The 15562-nt window shown below is 46.0% G+C and overlaps 1 long non-coding RNA gene across 2 annotated transcripts; it reads left to right on the top strand.

Annotated features, from left to right (window-relative positions):
* Nucleotides 1-4360: 4360 nt before the first annotated feature.
* LOC112847304 (uncharacterized) lies at nucleotides 4361-15334 on the top strand. Of its 2 annotated transcripts, XR_003220776.1 has the most exons (4): nucleotides 4361-4762; nucleotides 9547-9628; nucleotides 11239-11435; nucleotides 13603-15334. It is a non-coding gene; the product is annotated as an uncharacterized LOC112847304 (long non-coding RNA). The 2 variants fall into 2 exon arrangements; XR_003220777.1 differs by lacking the exon at nucleotides 9547-9628.
* Nucleotides 15335-15562: the final 228 nt, after the last annotated feature.

Genomic DNA, 15562 nt, shown 5'->3' with positions numbered 1-15562 from the left:
GCCTCTGCGCTGGGTTTCCACTGATACTGATGGCCCCCATTGATCTGAGGACAGCTCATCCCGCCCGCCCCCTTTCCCCCCTCACATCATGCATGGCGAGATAAAGGCTCGCCAGGCATGAAAAGTTGCAAGCCAAAAGTTTGAGCTGAAGAAAAGAGAAGAAGAAAAGAGGAGAAATTGAGGAAGTTTAAGCTGTGGAGCCCTTCCCCTGAAGGCAAGCTGGCCTGCCATCTGTGCAGGCTCTCTAGCCATAGCCACCACCCCTGGAAGAGAGAGAGGAGAAGGCAGCAGGGTAGAGGCAGCCAGGGAAGGAGGGAGGGAGCGAAGGATGGAGGAAAAGAGGGAAAACAGACTGGGAACATGAGCGAGGAAGGACTGGGTGAGAAACTGAGGATGCAATAAATGGGCAGAGGAAAAAAAAGAGCTTCATAAGCTAAAGTAGCCTCGCTGCTCACTGCCACGTCTGACATCAGCCTCCGAAGCTCCCAGCTAACCCGAGCGCTGCCTCACTCAGACACATGACCTCTCCCTTTAGGGCGAGCAGAGAGGCGCCCCGAGCATGAAAGGCAGCACTCCACTGGAGACTCGAGCTTTGCTTTGCTGCCACTGACACCGAGTCCACTCTTTAACCAGAAAGGATCCAGTTTTGTTGCCTTTTTTTTTCCTTTACTCCCCTTTCCTGGGAAAATCTGCCAGAGCTTATCCATCGAAGCCAACACATGAACTTTCAATCAGGGATTAGCCGGATTTTCCAATGTGGATCTTCTTTTGTGAATTTGGCCAGCGTTGCCTGTGTCGTTGGCAAAGGGAACGTAAATAGAATATGATCCCTGGGCCAAGGGATTGCCTCGCTTATTTCAAAGAAAGACTTCAAAAACAGGGCCCACTTAGCCCGCTCCACGAGTGTGATGTTTCTGTGGTTTGAAGTGCGTCCTCTACAGCAGACCACCAAAAACGTCCAAGAAGCCGCGGACATATGCCGCTCTCGAGCATTTCGTCCTCTGGGACAAAAGACGTGAAAGAAAAGGGACGGCGTGGAGGGGAGGAAGGGGGGCAGATGACATCCTGCTATCTACTCCAACCCTCCCCTTCCACCCGCCCCTGTATCTGCCCCCCCTCTCCCGTGCTGACGTCCGGTCTTCGCAGATCTAGATGCTAATCCTAGCTTACCGTGCTGGCGGCTCCGATAAGAGAGGCCCTGCCGTAGAACAACAGTGTGTGCGACTCCTGTAGACGCCACTGCTCTATCAGACCGCTCCATGTGGCCGCGGGCCACCGCCGAAGTTGGACGGAGGACTCTCCGAACGACACGCAGGAGCGGGCACGAAGAGCCATATAGGAACACGCGCGTGCGTGGCGGCGGCGCTGAGCCGGCAGACATAACGTTCACATACAACAGAAGATTTAAACTTCCGCATGGACAGAAGTTTTATCTTTAAAAAGAACAATAGGCAAATATGCCACCCAGCCGAGCTCTGTGTTTGTGCTTTAAATGTCAGAATGAAAATCCCCCCCCACTTTGAGGAAGATAGGGCTTTAATCAGCCAGCGAACGCCGTTGCATCCGCCGTTCCCTGCTTGGCTCGGCCAGAGCAGCAGACTTAACAAACACGCCGTGTTTACTCAGCAGCAAGTAAAAAGATTATCTATAACTTCACTCCGGCTTCGCCTCGCTCCTCCTCGCTGTCCATCTGCCGGAGACGCTTCATCTCCTCGTCTCGCTCCCGCTGTGAGGTCCTTCCCGTCAGGTACACGGCGTCCCGCTGTGCTCAGGTGTGTGTGTCTCTGTGAGTGTGTGGAACTGATGTGAGGGGCTGTAATCAGACAGGTTTGCATTGATAATGGCAAAAATGTTAACGGTTTTAAATCACAGCACCTTTTTTCATTTTTTTAAAGCCCCGGAGCGAAGGCCGTGACTATGAGGTCACACAAACAGGAAGCAGAAACCAGCTGACTGCCAGGGCGGGGTTAAACACTCGCTCGCAGCGCCTCCCTCACCTCGTCACGTGTGGAGGTGCTTGTCGAACATTAAAATCTCTTCTTTTCTTTTGTTTGTGTGAGAGTCGCTCGTTTCACAGTTTGTCCACGGTGGTGTGTGGCAGAGCTGTGTGTGTGTGTGTGTGTAAAAGGATGAAAATCATTCAATTTCAGCCTTTAAACTTGGTGTAACTTAAGTTTAGGTTGGGATATGTGACTGCAGAGTCCTCTGAGGTGATGGAAGGATACTCTGTGTGCCCACCTACCTCTCCCTACAGGAAAGCCCCTCCCCTGGGAAAAATCTATAACCTCCGGCACACGGTGGCGGGTAGGGAGGGGGGGATTAGGTGCCATGGCTGAAAACCACACTAAATTGAGCCCTCAATGTTTATTTTTACACTTTGCATTGTAAATTAAAAAGATGAAGAAGAAGAAAGGAAGGAACTGGAGGTATTGTCACAGATACATCTTTTTTTTCTTATTTGTTTCCCTGCAAATGAGATTGTTCTCCTTGACTAAGAAAGCAAATGTTCCAGCCCAGGGCGCAGACGAAGACGATGCATAAGAAATCTGCACAATATGTGTAAAACTCCCAGAGTGTGCGTGTGCAGGATGCACGTGCACGCGATCTTTTATTTGGTGCCAGTTATCGCATGTTCTAAGCTTTATTCTAAATGGATTAAGAGCAAACTGTAATCGTGATCATCTCCACACAACAGGAGCTGCTTTACACGCTGAACAAAGCAAACGCAGCGTGGGCTTGAACCCTTCTCAGCTCCCGTTCTCTAACCTTCACATGTGTAGGCTTCTTACAGGATATAACGGTGTCGTGGTCCCACAGTCATCTAACACATCAAATGTGCCCAGTCTGAGACTCACACCTGGGGAACTCCTGCAGTCCCAGCAGGGAGGCCATCCCAGTACAGGAATACGGGCTCGGACAGGCTCTTTGGGGTCGCTCTGCTTAAAGCCCAACTGGGCTGCAAGCAGTAACACAGCAACAGTTACTTTCTTTGAGGGAAATCTGCACTTTCCTGTTATTTCTGAACGTAAACGTGCACAGTGGCCGGGTAACTCAAAAAGCTGCTTTTCCTCCGGGTGTCATTACTTTGGGACCAAATTTTTTATATGCAGGGAAAAAATCCACACGTGGGTTTGGGGACATGTCGTGTGGCTCACACATGTTCACAGTAAAAAATTAATGAATTAATTAAACAATATATATTCATCTCATACGCAAAACAACACCTCATATGTGATTTAGCTACCAGCCATCGTCCAACAGCAAGGACAGCCAATATTCAACAGCGTATAAAATCCACACCCAGGGTCCACGTGCTGAGTGATGTGGTCAGCTCCACTCCCACACCATCGTATCTGCCGCCCCCCCATTCATAACCACACTAGTGCTTTTATTCTGAAGGTCAGGCTTCCTTCATGATGGCATAATGGCCGTTACTGAGAGCGCTTTGATGCAACAGCCAATCAGAGCTTCGTTCTCGTGGTTACCTGCCATCTTCAGGAAACGGTGGAGAACACCACTCCTGCGTGCGTCTGTGGTCCAGCAGCACCTGCAGCCAACCAAGCCAGCCTCTCCTCAGTGAGGCTGATTATTGGTCTAGGGTTCGTAGTGGGCGTGGCTCAGGTTCTGACACCTTGACTGAACAGGTGTTTCACTTTATGGGAGTGCACAGCTCTTCCATGGCTCGCCTCTACCATTCAGAGATGCTCGGATCTACTGGTTCATGTTTGAGGGGAAGATGCAAAGACCCAGATCAGACCCAGCTTTGGCTGTATGCTGCGTGTGCCCCCCCCCGCCGTGTGCCACGGCTGGTGGTCCTGCACACAGAGACGATCTGCTCTCAGAGTTTAGTGCTGTGACCTCACATCGCACGACCCATTTAATAATCAAAACCACAATAATATTATTTATATGGCAGTTTTCAAAAACCAGCATGACAAATCGTTTAAATTAGGCCATGCAAGACTCAAGGTACACTGTGATCATACAGTCATCATATATTCATTTGACATTATTTCATGTTATTGATAGTATGACAGAAATGGTAGGCAGGCTTTACAAATGTAAACATTAGTTTTTTAATGGTTTGCTCTGATGAGAGTCAACAGTCCCACAAACCTCTGTTATAGCCGTCTATTCCACCGCCTGATTATGATTATTACCTATATATTTATTTACGTATTTATGATATATTTTATTGCTCTGTCATTCCAGTGGTGTGACTGATTGTATGCATGTGGTGCAGCAGTGCTTCCACTGTCACTGAACGCTTGTGTTACAGTATCAGCTGTCAGATCAAACGTAATACTGGAGGTTAATTATCTGCCAATGATTGGAGCATAAAGGAAAACACAGGCCCAATCACACACGGCTCTCTCTCTCATAACCTAACACTCGGAACACTGAGGTCAGAGGTCATTAAAGCTTCTGTTCCAACAACACTGACGTAGTAAACAGTTATCATAAATGCTACATTAGCATTACTTGTATTAGAGATTGCCTGATAGCCACATTAGCCACCTGCTATCATTAGCACCTAGCAGACTGTAGTTAGATAAACATGAATAATTGTTGCAGCTGAGTGAGTCATGGATGGAGTATTGATCATGACGGCGCTGATTACGGCCACATGGAGAAGTGGGCGGGGTGCTGCTGGGGAGGTGTAGCTGAACCAAGGACAGAGTCCAGAGTGTGGGGAACCAATCGGAGTACATCAAAGGAGAAGTGAGGGCAGAGCAGCCAATCAGATGGTTTCAGGCTGCAGGTGGGTGGACACCACGATAAACTCAAACTTTTCTGCTTTCACGTCATTCATTAAAATGTGTTTGTATCGTAGCAGCTGTGAGGTGACAGGTTCAGTCTGTTTTTAACTAACACTTTATCCAAAGTCATCATTACTGTTTTAATAATGAACTTACAATAATTCAGTCTTAGATTCTAAAATATTTCTGACCTTCACCATCTGTAATGAATAAAACATCTAAACTTAACCATAAACAATTAAATGTAATTCATAATTGTGAAAACGAGGTATAATTTCTTTGCCACGACTGCCCTGACCAACACACACACACACACACACACACACACACACTTCATTAGTGTGTGTGTGTGTTTCTGATACTGTTGCCCTGAATTAGGACCTTCACTGTATCAGGTTGTTGTGACCAAAGGAAAAATGACAATAACCACATTATTGTGACCTATATGTGAAAATATGAACAGTAGTGTCAGATATATACTAACGAGCGAGTGGGCGGAGTCTGCATTTTTGCTGTGTGGAGGAAAATCGCTGAACGTGAGGATTTCCTGGTGATTTTGGGGACAGAGGTACCCGTGACACGACTGAAGCCATCTCCGTTACATCCCTCTGACTTCGTTTAGTGCATGCCAGCATATTTGCAAATGTGCTGTGATATCAGTGCAGCTCAAGTATCTGATTTTTCCCCCATTTTAAATTACCAACAACCACTTAAATACAGCATCCCCCCCCCCCCCCCCCCCGCAAAAAAAAAAAAAAAAAAGAGTTGATTAAGCAATTCATACATACAAAAGGCCGCCTGTCACCATTTAAGATATGGGCTGAGATGTCTGCACATTTTTTCCCTCCCGACAGAAAGTGTTATGAGGCTTCTCCAAATATTATACTGCTTTTAATGTATTCTGTTATATTACTCTAAATGCTTCCATCAGTCTGTGAATGGAGAGAAAATATGCAGTTTCATTATCTTTCAATCGTGGGTGATGAATCTGCACCAAAGGCCTGTAAACTCCAGCATGTGTGTGTGATACGGGGTCAACATGAAGCTCGGCGCTCTTTAAAGAAATGTGTGTGTGTGTGTGTGAAGGAGGAAGGAAAGGAGGCACAGCCTCCTCTGCTCTGTCTCTCCACAGTTATTTGTATCAGTGCTGCGCATCACTACGTTAAAGTCTCTATTAATCAATCTCCCCTCCTTTTTATTGTATCACCATGCACAGTGGCGAGATTGCTAAATAAAAAGACATTTCTGCACGGGAGGAGGAGGAGGAGGAGGAGGGAGCAGAGAGGGAGAAAAATGCAACTGTATTCATTGGACCTTAAAATGTTTTGATGGCTTCTGGGAGCCACATTATATTTACATAGGAATGTGTCATTAACGTCAATGGTGCAGCAGAAACTATTAAACTAATACAATGCTAAAGCCAACAACCTTGAGAATTTGATTAAAGGCCTTTGTTGAGTTTTAAAAACCTTCCATTCTCCAGTTAAAACAAAAGACTGATGGATTCGGCTGCGGTTATAATTCAGCTGTCAGCTCCCATTGACGCTTCTGACTGTCACAACCAGACGACATTTACATACTTTATATATAGACCCAAACGAGGGGTCTGCACGGCTGCGATCATAATGGGAGGCGCGCACGCGCCCGCGCGCACAGCCGCTGTTTGTCCTTCGTTTCAAATTAGCCCGCTGTAATTTTGAAAGCGGCTGCCGGCGTTGTTTGCTCGGCAAAGTGTTGCTGTTTTAGTGCATCTTTAATTCTGCTTTAATTGTACGACCCCCCCCCCCGCGCTCTGCCAAGTGCTCCTTAGTTCTCTGCTAATCGGGGCCTCGGCTCATCTTTGTGTGGATATTACGCCGCTCGTGACCTTCGAGGCCTGTTTATTAGCTCACATGTACTCGTGTGTGCGCGCGTGAGGCCTCCACCCTACTTCCTGCTGCTCCGTGGTCCACTATGAATAAGGTGAGGGGGGGGGGGGGCTGCTGCGTCCTAGGAACCTAGCTGGTGCTTTTTTTACTCTAATTATTAACTGTGATGCGGAGATGTTTCGACAAATAGGAGCCGTGGCAAAGCGACACCCTATTTGTGTTTCATTATCTGTTGGAACATATTTTACAGTCATCGGGAGATATTTAACGTTGTTTTATCATACCCCCGAGATATCTTACACACCGATCTAATTAAAGTCACCATTCTGCCCGGTATCCTATTTAAAAAATCTATATATTCTATATAATTATGAAATTATGCATTATTTAATATATAAACCCCAAAGCTCCTTGCAAGTGGCAATAATTTTAATCAAAAGAAAATGAATAGATCCCCCCTCTCTTGGTCCTGTTTAGAGGCTTAATTGGAGAACGGAGTTATTCTCGATTGTTCTCAGAGTTTTTCTGCCAAAATGAAAAATACAAGTGAGCGAATTAGTATGAAAGCATGCATGAAATCTAGTTTTAAATCATTTACGAGCCATGTAACAAAGTGAATGTGATTACGCTGACTTGGGCCACCGCTTAACAAACCGCCCGAGTGTGCACGCGCCAGACGCGCACGCGCCTCAGGCGGCCCGGCGGCGAGCGTTACGTGCAAGCGGCCGCGTCATCATTTTACACAGAAACGCATTGTTGTCTGCAGCATTGTTGCCAAAGTAGCCCATTAAAATGCAAGCATGTATATTAAAGAGCAGCGCTGCCTTTTGATGGCTCGCCGTCTGCCCGTGAATACGTGCGCATATTGATTGGCAAAAAAAGGTGAAAAGCAGTTTGACACAATTATTTCTGAAAGGGCCCGGTTATCCGCCGTGATTTAAAAACCATTTTAAACGCCTGTCACTTACATTCCCTTCTATGAGACCCCGGTGACTCCTGAAAATAATAATTATGTAAAATGTCCAGGAGATATTGGATGTGGCGGGCTTGTGCTCACACTGCGATATGTATTGATATGCATCTGTAAGAGAAGACGGAGAGAAGAAGGAACTATGAGCAGAGCTCTGTCTCTGCGGCCTCGGTGGGTAATAACGCTGATCGTGTCTTTAAACAAAGTTTTCGCTTGAAAGCGAAGCAGAAAGACGAGTCTCATTAGGAAGCATTAGATGGACTGATTTACTGGCCTGCAGGAGACTTTGGGATGCAATCATCTGCAGTTTGTGCTGCACGGACCGAAAAACATGACAGGTGGGGATTTAGTGCTCGGAAAGGGCTTTGAATGGAAAGCCATTGTCAACCGTTCGGCGCCTTTCTCTCCAGGCTCTCGTGTTTGCTGGATTAGAGAGAAGAAGTGGAGATTTCCTTTAGGTTTCCAGATTTAATCAGCACAGGTACGGCGAGCAGACGACAGAAGCCGCTGGATTTCAGCTTCTGGATCCAGTGAGACGAGAAACAGAGCAGCCCTCACGCTGACACGTCACCGTTAATACACTTACTCTTGCAGCAGGGACGTAAAAACATCGGGGGCCACGTACGCCCACCCTGATCTCAAGACGGGCAATTTCTGAAATATGAAGGGATGAAGGGCCTTGCGGGGTGGGGGTGTCGATCACCAGGAAAAACTGGACAACTTGTGTGGACTGGATTGGGGCAGATTCTGGGCCCCGGGCCTTATGGTCGACACCCCGGTCTTAAACAATGAAATGATCAGGGATGGTTGTGATCGGTTGTGATGTTTGTCCTGCAAACATGCTGCGGTGGCTACAACATCCACTGATGCAGGCAGACAGGTGGGCGGGACTTCCTCCACCTGTTTGCTCAGGTTGGGTTGGGTTAAAATGCGACCAGGATGAAGAGCTGTCGATCAGCAGGCCCCCGGATCAATAACCAAACTCATCAGGACCAGTTACACACAACACTATGTGATTCATTACATTATTACCTGTTACACACAAACTAACAACATGAATGAGAAGATGATGAAGAGTGAGTAACACTGAGGATGGTGATCAGGCTGCACTGTCTGTTATTAAGTTATCAAAGTGCTTTTGAATCTGTTCTTTTAAGGCAGCACGTTCACACTTACAGACATAAAACAGATGAAGTGATGAAGGTCAGATTTCTGGACTTTTCATTTTCATCTGGTTTTGTTTGTGGTTTGTTTTCTTTAAAGAGAACAGTTTTTTATTCTCAGGGGATTTTGGTTAATTAAAGGTTAAATCAGAATCGGATTTTTTAACATGTTAAGTGACTTTAAACACTCATCAGTCAGCGTTTCTTCAGTAAGTGAATAACAAATGATTTCTGATAAAACATTTCATTTGGTTTCACTATGATGACAAAGAAGATCAAATATAGTGTTTCCTTTTTTTTTAAATTCATTTATTGGTTCCTGGAGGAATCCTGGTGTTGGAGGTCGCTCGGGAACGATGACGCAAAAACAGCAAAAAGCATAAAAAAACCTGCGAACAGTCCGACCACGAGGTTGTAAAGGATGGAGGTCAGACTGGCTTTATATGGAGGCCACACACAGGCCCGTGGACAGTAGTTTAACTCCACGTTTAAGTTCCAACAGTATGTCCCAGATTTTACACGTGATTTAAAAATGCTGCTGTAGTAACTGAAAGAAACCTTTCAGAATTAAACGTGTATATTTACAGAAAACAAAGCGATAGCTCATCGGACAGACTGTCCTGGAAATTTCTGTGAATTCAAGGAAAATGTTGAGAAATATCTATATTTGATAGTAAACAGGAATAGTTATTTAATAGTTTATAACTTCATTTATTGGCAGAAAAAAAACTGTAAAATGTATTAAAATGTCTTTAAAGGTTTATGTCCTCCTTCACATTTTCCAGAGCCGTCCCGTGGACCGGACTGGAGTCTTTGCAGGACCCGTTCTGGCACCTGGACCCTATGTTTGACTCCCCTGTCTTGCAGGTTAACGATGAATATGCCTTAATAAGCAAATGTGCCTGTGAAGCACTGCACACCTGAAACACCGCAGACAGGAAGTGTGTGTGTGAGCTTTGAATGTACTGTAGTTTCCAGCAGCATCAATCATTCCATACAATTAGCCCAATTCCCGCTCAATTTTCTGCTTTGTGAGGAGAGCTGCGTTGCTGACTGCACAGACAGCTGTCTGACCAGCACGTACACACGCACACACACACACACACGCACACACACATGCATGCGCACACACAGTACAAACTGCTGTCTCCTCTCATGCTTTCAGCAGATCACACACGAGGCAGCAAACATGACGGCGCTCAGAGGACGGCAGGTGTCCTGTCAGAGCCTGTCTCTCCGACCGGGCACACCTCTGCCCCCCCCCTCCTCCACTGCCATCAGCCTCAAGTGTCATTTGTTTACCATAGCAACCGGATTAAATTAGGGGATGTGATTACGGCTTATTAACAACCCGACGCTGTCAGTATATTCTTATAATTTCGTATGTAAACACTTTGCCCTCGCAGCGCTCTCGTCCACAAATTGCTTTGTACAGTGTGTTGGGGGGGGGGAGGTTAGTCATTTTAAAAATATAATTATGAATCACACAATAGCCCCTCGCACCACCCCCTACCGCCCTGCTGCCCCTTATTTACCACCCCTCACACTCAGCTATGACCCCCCCCAAAAAGAGAAATCCCAGGTAGCAGCAGAGAGCGGCTCGTAATGAACAATAAAACCGCTAACCTCCTCTCATCCTTCCCTCCTTGATTCTAACTAATAAACCCACTAGAATTAACATTCACACTTCATGTAATGAGGTGGGGGGTGAGGGGGGGCTCTCCATATTGACTGCTCTCGCCCCCCAGCCCCGCTTTGCATTTAATACAGTACTCGGAGCCAAAGTGATTGTCAAATTATTTCCTTGTTGTGTGGAGAGATATTTGTAATTAATATTAAAATTAAGCATCGCGTTGATGCCGGCTGGTGTATTATTAGAAGAAGGCCGCTGTGCAGCACGCCGCCGCCGCACGCAGCTCATTCCTCCTCTCTCACAATATTTCTCTGCTCACCTTTTGCTCCAACTCTGCCTCATTTACAGTAAACCCTCCTCCTCCTCCTCCTCCTCACCCCTTTCTCTTATCCTCCTAATATCTCCCCTCCCCGCCCCGTCCCCCCTCTGCTTTAAGACATCAATTATACACCCACAGATTATGTTTTCATGGGGTGTCCCACCGGTTTTGGCGGAGTGCTTTGGAAACGCAGGATCGTTTTAAATAAGCACCTACTCGGAGAGAAAGAAAAGGGGGGTGGGGTGGGTGTGGTGTGCCGTGAGAGGAGGAGAAGAAGAAGAAGAAAGATGAAGGAGTATGAGAGATGGAGAGAGAAAATAGAAAAAGAGAGAGGGGGCCGCTCTAGGCCAGGAGAATATGAGCAGGTGCAGCAGGGAAAATGAGTGCTATAAACAAGCCGAGGTCCTCGTAATTTATCATTAATCTGGGTGCCTGCGCTCGCAGTGCCGGGCTTATTCTGCATGCTGATAGCCATGTCATATTTCTTATCGCAGATTTGTTTATGCTCTTATCCTTGTTTCTCAGGCTTTACACTCACTGCTATGGCCTCAGCTATTACCACGCCACGTTTGGAGGAGCTGGGGGAGGGGGTGGGGGGCTGCACCACGAGCCGAACCCGGGAGGATCCGCGGACCGCGACGGGAAAAAGCCCAGGATCCCTTTGTAACAACTGCCATCGATAAACAAAGATGGAATTAAGCTTTATTTAAAGGCTTTTTATGGTTAGTGTTTACTGATTGGTTAATAAACTCCACACATCTGCACACACGAGCGGGTCGACTTCACTGCTTTTTCAATCCTTTTAAAACCTTTTCAAATTAAATTTAAGAGCAAATTTGCAAGAAGAAGAAAACAGAAAACTGTTCCAGGCAGCATCTGCATCCTCACATTTCCAAAAACCGACAGCCCGGCTAGCAGGGCCTCCTCCTCCTCCTCCATCATCATCCTCATCACCACCCAGCGCAGATTTCTGTAACCGTGGATCTTCGACAAATATTTAACTGTGGCTGTTCCACCGCATGCCGAGCCCGACAGCTGCACGAAGCACACGAGGACAGGAAGTCTGACACAGGAATGGGTCAAAGCCTTTCAATCTCCAAAATAAAAGCCCCTCGTGACCCGTTTGTGTCACTGTTAGCCTCTTTAAAACCAGAAAAACACCTGAGCTACATTTTAATGATTCAGTTTGATTTATATAGCACCAAGTCACCACAACAGTCGCCTCAACATGCTTCATGTTCTCAGGTAAAGACCCAACAATAATACAGAGAAACAATCAGACGACCCCTTTGACCAAGCACTTGGTGACAGTGGGAAGGAAAAACTCCCTATTAACAGGAAGAAACCTCTGGCAAAACCAGGCTCGGGGAGTGGTGAATGTCTGGGGATGAAGCGGGTGAATTAGTGAACTGAAAATGTCTGAAATGTCAGACATTTTGAGGACTTGCCCCGCCCCCTCGATGGTTATTCTGATATTAGTAACTGTAATAAACACAGTGCAGTGCGAACGGTGTCCTGGATGCTGCCAACTTTCCGGGAAACAAAACTGGAAAGTTTCATCTCCACCACCACCCGGCTTCAGATGACAGGAAGTAAACGTTTGGGCGTCACTCACGCAGGTTCAGGGTGGCTCGTCATTTCATTCAGTGATCAGCAATGAACCCTTTATCACAAAACTTGTGTGCCATTTGTTAATCGATAGTAATAAATATAAAGGATGATAGTCTGTTACAGCACAGACGTGACAAACCCTTTAACGAAGCATCGGTTTAATGTTTATTAAAGGCAGTTATCGAAGCATCAGTGAGGCTCAGCAGTTCTGGATCGAGGTGCAGTTTGCGTTAGCGTGACCTCCCTCCATCCCTTTGTCAGTTACAACAGGAGCTTTTTTACTGACGTATTTATGAAAACGAGCCCGTTTTAATGTCGGAAGCAGAAGCTTTCTGACCTCCGGTCCAGTTTCCACGCGTGGTCCGCGCAGCATGGGCAACAGACACGACTGCAAGTCCGAGCGCACGTCAGCAGTTGTGCCTGAGCTCGAGTGGAAGTCCCTCCTTTTGTATCCGACGTCCTCAAACTAAGAGACAGATTGCCACGAAATCAGTTCAACTTTAAAGAGGCTCAGATGGGCATCAAATCTGTCCAAATGTTCTGTACGTTGACGAGACACACCAGATTTATCATGAATTTCTCATATTGGAACACTTCATTAAAAATGCTCCAACCATGTTTACTTGAATAATCAACCAGCTAACTGTATCTAAAGCAACAACATGATCTACTTTGGAAAATTGTAGCAGGGGCCTCGTCGCTGTTTGAGTGACTGTCTCACTGTTTATTTTTCATCAAAGTTAGGACGATTAGGATGCCCCCCCCCTTCATCCGCATTTGAATTGGTAATACTGCTTCTTTGTTTACTCTGTGCAATTTACTAATGAAAAATATGTGCAGAAGTTATTGATTCATGACCGTAATTGTTTAATTATTAATCAGTTTAGTCTTATATTAGCATTTTAAATGTAGCAGAGAAAACTGAGATGCAGGTTCAAGTTTCTTTTCTTTTTTTTGTTATGTGCCATCAGAGATGACAGAAAACATCAAAGACAGACAGGCGTGTGCTAAAAATGTGCAGAAAGACTCGATCCAAACACTTTTCACTTCCACTTGAAGAAATGATGTCATCTCAAAGAGTTTCCGGAGGGTGGGAGAGGATTGAGGATTGATCATTACTGATCGCTAATTCAGAGCTTCTGGCCAAAACAGGCTGTCATTGTAAATAGGACATAAATAAATCTCATAAAATAACTACAGTCATGTGCCAGAGCTCTTAATGTCATTTATATTTTTAAAAAATGCACAGATTGAGCTGACAACTGATTGTGTTCACAGGGCCGACGTGGACACTCGGAGGTGTGCGCGGGTGAGTCTCTTAAAGGTCCACAGGTGGAGAGTCCAGCGGACTCCTCATCTCCTCATGGCTCTAAGCCACGACAACCCCCACCTACTCCAACTGTTTCTGCGAAGCACCACAGCCCTGAACTTTGCATAAGACAGCACAAGCAGTCTGACCAGTGTTTAATGTGCTACAGATTCTGAGAGAGGCCAGACTGAGCTGGTGTGCAGACAGACCCAATGCCAGGACGCTCCTTCTGAAACCACACCTCCTGCTCTCTGTGAGAGACCGGCAAAAAGATCCCGAACAGCTAAAAGGGAGCTGCTCAGTTTTTCCTTCATCTGTCCAGATGTTCCATGACATCATACATACAGATGCTGCCCACACTCACCTCCTGCACCGATGATGACTGTACATGAAAAAAAGTGACGCTAAAGTGCCTTAAAGCTGCATTCTTTCTGAGGTCCAGCAGGGGGCGACTCCCCTGAAGTCTGATTGGATAGAAGTCTACATAATGATTGACAGGTGGCACTCCGTGCTCGTTAAGGCTTTTTTGAAAAACTAAGAGGCTTCACAAAGCCGTGAGTGACTGCCGTCACTTTTCTCGTTGTAGCTCACACTTATTTCAAATCTGTACAAAGCGTCAAATAACAGCAGCCTTCACCTCACGTAAAGATGTCACTCAGGTCGGTGTTATCAGTAACGACTATCAGTTCCTAACCTGTTCAACAATTATCGTGTATTTGCATAAATACGTGAACTAACGTGAAAACAAATCTTTTTTTGTTGCAGTCAGCATGCATGTTTCATTTTTATTGCTTAAATCTAACCAACCAACAAAGTAACAGTTGAAGTAAACACCAGAAAAATATCAAAGAAAGTCTAAAAATGTTTTCAGGTTTGGGGCCTACAGTGACTTTACTTTGTGTACATGGACATGTGAGCTGACGAAAGCAGGAACACAAACTGATGGGGAAACTTTGGTGCGAGGTGGCTTTCACCGCAGCACGAGCATCTCTTTGTTTTTACCCTGTGAACCAGCCAGTGTGTGAGCAGACCAGAGTCACTGCTTTTAACCATCGGGCCGGTCCTAAACTTACTTCCATATGACGTCAGTGCAACAATGCACTCATTCTTCTTATGAAGTAGAAGCGAGGACAGGACAATGATGTTTTCAGCTTTCAGATGATGTGTGAATGCTATATGTAATGCTCCTTGTTCTCACACTGAGGGAAAAAGGTCAGCACAGGACTGTCACAGCCCAAGGTCACTTCAAGTGAAGTGCATAATTAATGATGCAGCTCGGAGGCACCAAACTCATTCTCAGCCATGAAAACAGGGATCAAGAGCTTTATATCATAAACACAGAGATATTTCCGCATCTGAAAGTCGTATCTGCTGAAAACATACTGGAAGCTACGTGTTTGTGTTTGTATCTGTATCTGTATCTGTATCTTCTTCTCTGTTCCTAAGTCTTCGTGATGGTTGGTTGTGGTTTTATTTGCCTTCCAAATGAGCAATAATGCTGGAATAAAACCCCTCAGAACACAGAACACACGGGCTTTTGGAAAAGTGACATTGGTGGATTTCTATCTAACCGTGGTCCCATCTGACAGAAACCCAGGTGGGGTAGCAGGTGTCTTCATTCTGTGACCAATCCCAGCGATTAACAGATCAATTAGGTTCCAGGTAGAAAAAAACCCAGCTGCACCCGCCACCCACCCGCTACATCAGTGACCTGTCTATGCGGAGCGCGCTTCAAAAACACCAGAGACATGAGAAAGGACGCCACGCCGAGGGGGGCCGAGGTCAGGACGGGGTCATTTACTGTCAGATGTGTTTAGCAACAAGTAAAAACCCAAATATTTCAGTCAGGCACCAATCAGAGTTTGATCTGGATCTGATGTCTTACTGGTGCAGGAACAGAAGAAGTTCAGCCTACTGTACTAACAGAAC

The sequence above is a fragment of the Oreochromis niloticus genome, linkage group LG1 (assembly GCF_001858045.2).
Source record: "Oreochromis niloticus isolate F11D_XX linkage group LG1, O_niloticus_UMD_NMBU, whole genome shotgun sequence".
Lineage (NCBI taxonomy): Eukaryota > Metazoa > Chordata > Actinopteri > Cichliformes > Cichlidae > Oreochromis > Oreochromis niloticus.
Note: the sequence above shows the minus strand (reverse complement) of the source record. Positions and strands in the feature narration are given on the sequence as shown.